Here is a 12,120-nt window from a genome sequence, read left to right as displayed (position 1 = left end):
GATGTGGAATCAACCTAAGTGTCCATCAGCAGATGAATGGACAAAGACATTGTGGTCCATATACACAATGAAATATTATGTAGCCAAATAAAAAAAAAGAATGATTTCCTGCCATTTGCAACAACATGGGTGGAACTGGAGAACATTAAGTGAAATAAGCTAAGCACAGGAAGACCAATCACGTGTTCTCACTCATATGTGGGAACTAAATATTAAAAGCAACTGATGTCGTGGAGACAGAGAGGAGAAGGATGATTACCAGAGGCCAGGAAGGGTAGTAGGCAGGGGGGGTTAAAGAGGACTGGTTAATGGATGCAAAAATATAGTCAGATAGTTAGATAGAATAAAAAACATTTGATGGCACAACATAGTGACGACCACTAATGGTGACTACCAAAAGGGTGGAATTGGAATGTTCCTAACACAAAAAATGATAAATGCATCAGCTACTGGATACCCCAGTTACCAAGATTTCATTAATTCACGTTGTATGCTTATATCTAAACTTTCCACGTACTCTGTAAAAACGTATAACTCTTATGCACTCATAATAATTAACAAGAAAAAAAATGAAGTGATTTAACACCAGTGACTATAACACAAAAGGAATTATGACCTTTGCCCTAGAGAACTAGGAAAAATGTCCAAAAGAGGTATGAGGGGTTAGTACAAGCTTGGGCAGTCTTGGAGGACTCACAGGGCAGCTTGGCCCCCATTCAGGACTCAAAAGCTAGAAAGAGGGTGGCGCCTATGGCTCAGTGGGTAGGGCATCAGCCCCATATACCAAGGGTGGCAGGTTCGAACCAGGCCCGGCCAAACTGCAACAAAAAAATAGCCGGGCGTTGTGGCGGGCACCTGTAGTCCCAGCTACTTGGGAGGCTGAGGCAAGAGAATCACCTAAGCCCATGAGCTGGAAGATGCTGTGAGCTGTGTGATGCCACAGCACTCTACCGAGGGTGACAAAGTGAAACTCTGTCTCTAAAAAAGAAAAAAAAATGCTAGAAAGACTCCAATAGATAAGGCAGGAGGTGGGAGGCAGGCTCTTCGTATGGGTTAACAAATGAACACATATGTAAAAACAAGAATGAGGAGAGCCCTTGCAGGGATAGTGGGGGGACTGGCCTGGATGGAGAAGAGGGCTCCCTTGGAATTTGGTGGTTAATGGGTTGGAGGGGCAGGAAGGCATCTAGCAGAGATTTGGGCTCGAGTAATGTCTGTTTGACATGGGGAGCTATGTACATCTGGTATGCAGTGAAATTCTACACTAAAAATAATGATGCTTTAGAAAGACGAATAGGATATTATTAGGCAGAATGGGTTGAACAAGGAAGACTGTACCGAGAAACTCCACGCCCTGTTTTAGAACATCAGACTCAGTTTTGCTGCTCCAGCTCTGCCCTTGGTTCCTTTCCCATTATCCCCCACGCACGTCCAGGGCTGAAACTCCACTTGGTTCTTCATATACAAGCGCACACATCTCAGAGAACATCTACCAACCTACCTCTGGCGATGTGGGTGGCTACGTGGTAAAGCATTCCTGTGGCCAGAGGATACTTCTGCAGTCTCAGGTCTGCGGTCTGGTTATTTTTAGGTGAACCCCAAACTGTAATATTACTGAATCCCTTGATGCATTCTGCAAATCCAAAAGAGGCAGATGAATTGAATTACAAAGCTTAACTTTCCTATTCCTGGCCTCCTAACATTACCCACAGAGGCTTCGACTTCCATTAGAAAATACTCAGCTACGAAGCTTGTCCCCAATTGCATTTGCATGTGGCTCTGTGGACACTGATGAGCTCCAGGGGCTGTCTCACTATTGCCCTTCACTCCTTCACTCATGTCTGAATTCAAAAACAAGGTCTGATAGCGTGAGGAGGTGTCCACGGAGGAGATGGAAGGCAGAGGCCATCTCTGGAGAAGGAAGGCATTCCTGCTTTTACAACCAGTTCCTAAAAGATAGAAAGGAGGCCTCATTTGTCCAGGGGAAATCCTCCCCAGTCCCCTGAGAGGGAGCAATGCCGGAAAGACTCTTCAATTCTATCCTTAAACCTTTCTGGGATTCTCCTGCTGTGACCTGGCTCCCTGGTAGACAGCACCTTGCTGTTAATTAGCATCTTTCTGTTCTATTCGTCCAAGTTCGGTAATGATCTTACACACACACAAAAAGAGCCACCAAAAAAAAAAAGCAGCCTTCATCATTTGCTTAAAATCCTGTTTTTGCCTCAGGACATCTGGCAGCAATCACAATTTAACTCATTTGGACTGAATGAATGGTGTCTTATTTCCTCCCCTGTGTGCAAACTCTGAAGTATGGCCATTATAGGCTCTTGCGTGTCCTAGGAAGCTGCTCTTTGCCAAGAAAGTCTTGTTCCCTATTTTTAAGCTCTTAGAACAAGCCCATTTTAGGATATTTTCTATCTGGACCAACTTTTTGATAATTTACATCACCTCTTTTTCTTTAAAAATAATTTATCTTCTCTCCACATTGGGTCAACTTTCTGGATCTCCTGTCGGAATGTCCATGGGTCTCAATACAATGTTCCTTCTTGTTCTGTGAAAAAAAGCAACAACCCTTACCCTTAATGAAAGAACAAGCTACATTGGCACAAAAGATCTGCACCAGGGAGATCTTTGGGGTGTTGGAATTCTCCTGTATCCTGTTTGCAGTGGGTGTTACATGCATCTGTATATGTGATCTAAAACTCATAGAAAAGTACACCAATATCCCAATGCTCAGGCCATATCTAGACTAATTCATTCAGCATTTCTGAATTATTTTTTAGGTAACCAAATTTTTAAAGCTCCTTAGGAGTCTGCGGTGTGCAGACACGGTTAAGAAATGTGCATCAAAAGAGTAAGATCTGTTTGACACGGAGAACTGCTGCTTTGTCCCACACACTCTGCACTTCCCAGAGGTGAACTGTACCAGTCAAGATCCACCTGTCACAGTCTGGGAGGAAGAGGAGCTTTTGTGATCTGATTCTCCAAGAGATGCTTTTCCCTATGGACAAGGAGGACGTCTGTCTCTGAGGCTCTGCCGGATGTCCATTAAATAGACCTGTGAGACATAAAAAAAGACGAAGGCCCTGTGCTTCCTGGTTATTCCACATTCACTCTGATCCTGCTCCTTCCCCAACCACAGACATTAAAAATAACAATAGGGGGAAGTGGGAAAGGGAGGGGAGGGAGGGGGGCGGTGGGTAGAGGGAGGGGGATTGGTGGGATCATACCTGCGGTGCATCCTACAGGGGTATTTGCGAAACTTGGTAAATGTAGAATGTAAATGTTTTGGCACAGTAACTGAGATAATGCCAGGAAGGCTATGTTAACCATTGTGATGAAAACGTGTCAAATGGTTTATGAAGCGAATGTATGATGCCCCATGATCATATCAATGTATACAGTTATGATTTAATAAAAAAAAAAAAATTAGCATGTCTGATCAGAGTCAAGCCAGGCTTCTGTGAAGATTAATTTTGTGTCAACTTGACCAGGCCACAGGCGGCCCAAATGGCACTCCTGTGTTGCTGTGAGGGTGTTTTTAGGTAAGATTAGTGTGTGAATTGGTAGACTGTGTGTAAAGCCAGTGGCCCTCCCTGGTGTGATGGGCCTCATCTCATCCGTCGAGGTCCTGATAGAACCAAAAGGCTGACCCCCAACAGGGGACATAATGAATGGGCTCTTTCTGAGTCTTGAGCCTGGTGGCCTTGACCCTGGAACTGGACCACTGGCTCCCCAGGTCCCTAGCTTGCTGACTCACCATGAAGGTCTTGGCACTTCCCAGTCTCCATAATGCTGTGAGCCATTGCCTTACCATAAGTCACAGGTGTATAGAATCACAACTTTTCAGTTCTGTCTCTCTGAAGAACTCTAAGGTTCATAAAATTCATAGCCACCAGGCAGGAAGGCCTGAGTTGTAGCAGTTGAAAGGAAACAAGGGCCACTGAACTGGACTTTCTGGAAAGAGCATGAGGCATAAGGGTGCTTATACCCCCTGTCTATTACACACGGCACTCCAAGATACCACGCGGACTCTCGGCACCCAGACCTCGCTCCATCACAGCCACTACTGCCAACATCAGAGCAGTGAGGAGGAGAAAGACGTTACACTACTGTTGTGCTTGAGAGTGATAAACAGATCCTCTTTGGAACAAACTTGGGCACGTGAGTGCAGTCAGATCTTTGGTGATCACTTTCCCTTCGATTGTTTGTTTCCTCCTTGGGAATATCTGAAATTCTGAGCCTGGCTCTGGCTTTGCTATCCTCAGAAGCTATGACCTGCTCCCACATTATCTTGGCTAAAGTCCAGGTACTCTTCCTCTGCGTTCCAGAAAGTATTATAACATTCGTCCTCCCCTTCGGTGGCTCCATTGTTTCGTATCCACCCTGCAGCTTCCTGCCTTCAGTGTGGCTTGGAGTTCAGCTCTTGCATTTTTAATCACTTGATGATGCTTCCGTAATCTACCCAACCACCCTTTAGTCTCATCCTCTTAGATTTTTATTGTAGCCTGTTCACCCATTACAAATTTCTATCCCTTGGTCACTAAAGCCATGTCTCCCTGCATCCTGTTATGCAAATAAAAAGCTAAATGTTCCTCTGCTTGGGCAGCAGGTTGTTTCAGGATCTATTCTCCAGCGGAATCTTCAGGAAGATGCTTCCTCTCCCGTCTCTTGCAGTAAGATTTCATAAGCCCCATGACGAAATGTTTTTCTATTGATTCATTCAATAAAGAGAAGATACCCATCTGGACTCAATGTTTACTAAAATTCAAGGTGTGTGGACTGTCCTTGGCCCCAAAACACGCTTCATGAACGTACCGGCTGAATTTTATTTTCAAATATGCAGCTGGCAAGGAGGCTATCTTCAGCTTCTGGATCAAATTCCATACCTAGGAAGCTTTTATCTGATGTGATTCTGCTAAGCTGAAAGGTAATCAAATTTTATTCCCAGCACCCACCTCTCTGATACTGTGAATACAGGGAAGACACGTGAAACTACAGACCCCCAAATGCTCTGCTTTTGAGCTCTCCGACTCTCACCCCCATTTAAAGTAATTAATTTAGGGGCCTGAGAGTGGGGGCCAGTTAAAGGTCCCACGAGGAAAAGCCTTGCTATCTTGTTCCTTCTTTACACAGTCTGTGAGTAAAAGCATGACAGGAGGGTGAGGAAGAGCCCTGGCTGTCTGGAAAGCAGTAGCCACTCTGCCCAACATTCTCCTATGCCTTCCATTGAATACGTCTCCAACATCCCCTCTGGGTTGGGCAGTCTCCAAGGAGGTGAGGGTGCAATAGCAAAACAAAACTCCCCGCTCCTGCGGGTGGCAGTCTGGTGGGTACACAGCTGGGAGCAGCTGCAGAAATGTGTGAGGTGGATAAACACCACGGGGAGCACAAAGCAGAGGAAGGGCTAGAAGGTGCTGGGACTGATAAAGGATTCAGGGCGGGCAGCTCATCAACCAACTTTCAGCAACTCCTTTTCCTCCAAATGAATATATACAAGCCCAGAGTAGAGGACATCAAATGTCCAGTTAAAATTGGGCACTGACTTCTTCTCCCCCTTGGGAACCCCCAGGATGTCCACAAATCCCAGGACTTTCAGAAACCCAACTTCAAAACCACTGGAATGAGCCCGCGAGGCCCATGGTTTTCAATATTTTCAGTGTTGTGAGTGAATGTTCTTCCATGGAGAGCAGATTCGAATTTTGGAAACAACCGATGGTCATTAAGAACGGGCCATGTTCCCAAAATGAAGGGACAATCTGGGCACCATCGTTTTGGTTCTTACAAAGAAATTTAATTATATTAAAAATGAGAAAATTTTAATTTTTAGAATATAAAGTACAAAATACAGCAGTCCACAATATGAACAAAATAAAACTGAATATGAAAAGCAGTTTCAAAAAGTACAAATCACTTGCATATTTTTTATAGTTATCATGAGCATATGCACAGATATAGATGTAATAAAATGATACAAAAGGAACACCAGGAAATGGTGAGCACAGGAGCCAGGATGACAACTGCCTTGGCTGGGAGGAGGGAGACGGAAGCAGAATCCTAGATGTATATTGCCAACATCCCAGTGTCAGCGGGGAAGCTCCGACAAAACAAATGAAAAACTTTAACAGGCTTTTTTTCCTTTTCTTTTCTTTCATTAACAGTTTTTCTTTAGTCTCCTCATCTAAAGGAACAGCTGCTCAAAGAAGCCACAAATCCACGTTACACCTTGTCAGATGCCAGAGGAAAATCGGGGCGAAACTGGTGCAGACAAGAGCAGGCAGTTAAAGGCAACTTCCGGTTACCCTTAACTCATTAGCATATCTTTATAATACTAAAAATCACTCCCTCAAGTGAGAATCGCCACTATTTTCTGGACCATGTTTACAACCCCTTCCCAGAACTATCCCCGTAAAACACCCTTGTTCGGGGAAATGGGCCCTTACGAGCATTCCTTGGCCACGGGGTAAAACCTGAATGCCTTGCTGCCTGGACATTCTTTGTGTCCAGCGCAAACTAGGAAAAGAACACGATTTTCAGTAATAGTAGCTTTTGTTCAGAGGGGTAGGTTTGTGTTATTTATCACACTGAGACAACCTAGCCAGTTGTATAACAAAGAGTAGACTTCATATGGTCCAGGGATAAGAATTATGATTCTATGATTGTGATTAAACCAATTCTTTGCACCTGGAACCCAGTTAAAAAATGAGAAAATAAAATAGAACGGGGGCTAAACAAGACTTGATGTAGCATTGATCCCTATCAACTTACCAGAAGTTGCCTTAATACACAATGCACTACCATTCATCATTATATTTGCCCATAGAGGAAAAAAGAGAATGAGGCTAATAAGACTGACTTTGTGTGGTTACTATGAACATGTAAATGAAAACATATGTCAAGCACCTGACACTTAAACAAAAAAATGAATGTCCTTAATACTGATTCTTTATCCTTGAATAGTCACGAAAGTGTGGTACCCTTGAGAGAGGATACCCAAGAAGGTTGAGGTCCAGGAGAACAGGTCTTCTCAAGGAGACCAAAAGGATACACCTGCAGGGTCCTCTCCATGGTGACTCAGCTCTTAGGAATTTGTAAACTTAACTTCCTGAAACTTGGAAAGTTCCAAGTTCTGTGAAATCCTGTAGTTCTGTAGGGGTGGGAATAGCATCTCCCGCTTGATTCAAACTGGCCAATGAGAAGGGTACCTATGGGTGGAATTTTTTGACTGTCAATAAAAAGGGAAAGACCAAGGCAGTTGGGGAACGCAGCCATTTGGAATTCTTCTATGCCATAAGCTCCCAGCTGGTGAATAAAGCCCTTCCTCTTATAAACGTTGTGTTGGGTGCTCTTTCTCTCCTTTGGGCCTCGTCTTCCTGCAACACCATGTCTTCACATTTTCTTGCTAAGATATGGAATATATATTTTATTTTTACAATGCGCTAGTTTAATATACAATTTGAAATATTTTCATCAAACTGGTGAACATAGCCTTCACAGTATTTTCTTAGTCCTTGTGTGAAGACATTTATATTCTACATTTAGCAAATTGCACATGTACAAATTTCACATGTACCCTTGTAAGATGCACCATAGGTGTGGTCCCACCTAAGATATGGAATATTAAAATAAGGGTGTGGATTTGAAATTAGAAGCCCTAGATTTCTTTTTTTTTTTTTTCTTTTTTGTGGTTTTTGGCCGGGGCTGGGTTTGAACCCACCACCTCCAGCATATGGGACCGGTGCCCTACTCCTTGAGCCACAGGCGCCGCAGCCCTAGATTTCTTAACCACTGTCTTTGGACAAGTCAGTTGAACTCAAAAAGCTCAACATGCTCATCTGAAAAAAACAATGTCAATCAATATGACTGAAGCCGCTACATGTGGTGACCATTGCTCATGTATGTCTGTGCTCCTCCTCATTTCATAAAATATAGTATTTATTTACTTACTTTCCTCCGTATCATTCCCAAGAATCCCCAAAATACAGAACAGGAGTACTGGCCAGTCTTCTGGCTCGCTTACTCTAAGGAAATTAGCATGGTTTAGTCAACACTAAATATCATCAATGCTCAGGAAATAAGAAATTGGAAATTCCCCATTACACAAAAACATTCCTGACCCCGGTCTCCTTTAATCCATTGTAGCTAAAGAGTTTTAAGATTCAAGCAAAGACTATTAAAACTACTGCAACTCAAATCGTTTATCAGGTTAATTAGTGTAGGTCAAGGCCAGGGAAGAGCAGGATAAAAAATGAATGAAAGAGAAAGAAGTGGATAGAGGCAGAGCCAAGAGAGTTCCAGAAAGTGGAACTTGTGGGAGAGTGAGAAGCCTGGCTGTTCTGCAGTGAGGAAGCAGCAGCCCCGGAAACCGGGGCAGGAAGTAGACCAAGGACACTGCAGATGCTACCAGGGCCTCGGTTGTCATTCCAGAAACCGCCAGTAGGGGAGCCCTGGGCACAGCTTGTGAACTAGTACCACCCACGGTCCCATGAACACACACATACACAACTCTCTTACACAACCCTGCACCAGAATATAATACTGGATATTGCAATACTAGATACTAAATACTAGATGTTTCATTTAACTTAAAGGATTTACATTTAAATCAGTAGACTTTGAGTACATCAGAGTACCCTCCATAAGGTGTGTGATTACGCCCATCCAATAAAATTAAAGGCCTTATGGGAAACATAATGAGGGTCCCGGAAGAAGAGGACATTGGACTTAAGCTGCTGTATCAACTCTGCCCTGGGTCTCCAGCCTGCCGGGCTACCCTGTAGATTTCAGACTTGAGTCTCCCAGAGCACATGAGCCACGTTCTTCTCCTCTGTCTCTCCACATCCGTGTGTATGTGTTTACACACGTGTGCTTGTATATCCCCTACAGGTTCTGTTTCTCCAGGGAGCTCTGACTAATACAATCTACAGGGAGCATGGAGGAGCCTTCCATGTAGATTGTAATAGAATCCCTCTTCGGTCACTAGGAATATTCAACTTGTTGTCCTAGGTGGTAGTTCCATAGATGATTCATTAAGTTGTGTATTTATGTTGTAAGTATTCTTCTTACACGTATTATATTTTACAATAAAAGTATTCCTCCCCAGCTACATTGAGAAGTTCAGAAATGCACATCAAATAGCATCTATGTAGCTGAAAGCTGGGAAGTCATGATCAAATACCAAAAGGTCATCATGTCTTCTTTCTTTTAGCGATGTCTCTTTGGCCCTCCCGCTCTCTAAAACCACATCTTCCTTCCATGGATTCCCACGTTCCTTCATCAGTGCCCTTTTTCTACCTTTCCATGTTTCCTCAATTGAACTTGAAGATTCCTCAGGGAAACATTTGCACCTCTCATGTTTGCATCTACGTGTGAGCACAGCATACGGTAGGAGCTCAGTAATGATTTCTTAGAGTGACATGAATCAGATGATTAGTAATAAATACTATTCTGAATAGGGAACCCCCGAAATATGATTTTTCATGGTTCTGAATAATAAAGGGAATGGTATAAACTAGGATGATTTTTTTAAAATGTCGTGGAGAACATGGAAGCTTGCGCTGGGCTCTGAAAGTTAGCAGCAGGGAGGCCTACAGGAAGGATATCTCGTCTCCTCACAGCTTAGAGGTGTGAGGTGAACATGAAAGGTTTACAGAATGGCGCAGCAACCCACATGAACTGAGAAGGAAAACAAAGCTAGTTGAATAAAAAAAAAGCCAGGTGAGGAGACTGCACCTGATTCTTTAGAACAATTGTTAGTTTCTGATTCTGCTTATTTTGCATAGAGACACCACTTCAGGAAAGAGGAACCTGCGAACTTCCGTCCTGCACGCGGTGGAACTCTTCATGGCTAAAATGTCTAGATTCTACCCCATCACAGTTCCAAAGCTGCTGATTGAGACCTGAAACACTTAGCTTTTCTGGCTTTCTTGGTTTTCAGCAAGGGAGAAATTTAATTGTTACTAAGGCATTCAAAGAGTATTTTAAAACATAGAAATGATCCTCTTGGGAAAATGGCCTTTGATTTCCATCCTGGAAGCATAGGATCCAAGATCGTACATAGAGTTCTAGAATGCAGGACATACGAGGGTAAGACCCCAAAACTGGCTGGATTGAGTTTTATCCACAGAACTGAGTTTATTCGATGATTTAAATGGTTATATTGACATAAAGGAGACTACCTAACTACTAACAAATTAGACTTGCACTTTTTGTGCTCTGAGTTCATGCTTTTTAATGTCTAGGCAAATCATGAAGCTCTATAATGCCAGTAATGCTATAGAGACGTTGCCAACCTTGAGGGGAATAGATTGGCCCATACCTCCAGCCATCTCTGTGCTGCTCTTTGCTATGAAATCTCCTCATTGTCTTTCCTTCCTTCTTTTTAATTTTTTAGGTTTATGTAGATTCCTAATGCAGCTTTCCTAATGCTATAGCTTTTCTTTTAGTTTATTACATTCATAAAACAAAGATTCTATAATTGAATCTTTAGTTAACAAAAAAAAAATGGAATTAAAAAAAAAAGAAGAAAAAATGGGAGATGGGGAAAGTGTCTGAACAAATGGTTGAAATTGTAAGCAGTTTTCCAGTTTGATTTATGCTAGTCTTAATTGCCAATTCCCAGGAGCCTCTTCCTCTGGTTCTTTAATAGGAGAGGGGATGATCTATGCTTTGGCCTGGAGTGAACCTGAAGTGATGGATGGCGTGGGCCCTTCAGTAATTACGCTCCACACGTGGGAAGGGAACTTCCCCAGCTTGGGCTGGAAGCCGAGCTCAATTGCCTCGTAATTCCCTTAAAGGCCAGAGCCAGTCCTCACTGTGGATTTGAATGTCACGGTGTCACTTCACCTATTTTAAAAAATGCTGTTTGTTATAAGTTCTTTGTTCTGGAATTCATAGAGACTATTTCATACTTCAACACCAAACAGAGGAAGCAGCACACTTCTAGATAATAATCCAATGGCCAGATATGCTAGTCGCATGAGTTCTCCCATAGAAGAGTAAAATCTCTTTTGAAGAAAAATTAAAATATGCAAAAATACATCACCTTTGCCTTACCACACAGAGATAAGCATTGTTAACTTGTTCACATATATTTTTCAACATATTACATGTGAAGACGTAGTTATGAACTGAATGTTTGTCTCCCCCAAAATTTATATGGAGGCCCACCCCCAGTGCCATAGTAATAGGAGGTGGGGCCTTTGGGAGATAATTAAATTTAGATAAGATCATGAGGGTGGATCCTCATTAGGGGATTAGTGTTCTTATAGGAGAAGAAAGTGATATCAAAGCTCCCGCTGTCTTCTCACTGCACAAAGAAGAGGCCACGTGAGCACACATGAGATGGCAGCCACTTACAAGCCAGGAAGCCACTCTCAGCAGGATCCAAATCAGCTGGCACCTTAATCTTGGACTTCCCAGCCTCCAGAACTGAGAGCACACTTCCATTGTTTAAGCCACCCAGTCCATGGCATTTTGTTACAGCAGCCCAAACAGACCAAGACACGTTGGGTTTCTTTTGTTTTTGTTTTAATGTGGAGCAATGGTTTTACATCCTTCTCACTCCCAACTTTCTTATTTCCCTTGCTCAGGTGAGAAGTGCTCACCTGAGAAAGGTTGACATTCTCAATGCTCATCTCTGTAACAGAGTGTTCACAAGCAGGGGCTCCAGGCTTTTGGTGTTTGCCTTTCCAATTAAAGCATTTTCATTTTTCCCATCTACCATTTGTTAGTCTGGTGGCATTAGGCAAGCTACTTAACTAGAATGGGAAGTGTACAGTACCCATTTTAAAGGACTTCTGTAGGGATTAAATTAGTAAAATATACACATATGTACAGCATTTAGAATGACATCTGTTATATGCTAATCTGTCTACAAGAATTTGCTGCTCTTATTCCTGTCACCACTGAGGACTTCTAGATAAAGCACCATTACTAGCAAGGATCTGAAACTTGAGGAGGGCAAGTTTCAGATCCTTGGGGGAGAGAAAGGAGAAGACGAGAAACCAGAGAGAGAAAGGACTCCCAGACAGCTGCCTGAGGCTGACTCCAGAAAAACCAAAAGGCAAAGTAAAAGAGAAATTGTCTTTAGAGTGCCCTTGGACAGAATGCTTTTGTACA

General features: G+C 42.9%; 1 long non-coding RNA gene across 1 annotated transcript in view; it reads right to left on the bottom strand.

The window, feature by feature from the left end:
• Positions 1-12,120, bottom strand: part of LOC128576441 (uncharacterized) — a 98,219-nt gene that overhangs the window by 80,937 nt on the left and 5,162 nt on the right. The window contains exons 2-3 of the long non-coding RNA XR_008377370.1: positions 2,449-2,551; positions 1,502-1,633 (exon numbers count right to left, since the gene is read on the bottom strand). This is a non-coding gene — a long non-coding RNA (uncharacterized LOC128576441). The remainder of the gene's footprint in view (positions 1-1,501; positions 1,634-2,448; positions 2,552-12,120) is intronic.

The sequence above is a fragment of the Nycticebus coucang genome, chromosome 24 (assembly GCF_027406575.1).
Source record: "Nycticebus coucang isolate mNycCou1 chromosome 24, mNycCou1.pri, whole genome shotgun sequence".
NCBI lineage: Eukaryota > Metazoa > Chordata > Mammalia > Primates > Lorisidae > Nycticebus > Nycticebus coucang.
The sequence above is the reverse complement of the archived record's forward strand: the minus strand, read 5'-3'. Positions and strand labels throughout refer to the sequence as shown.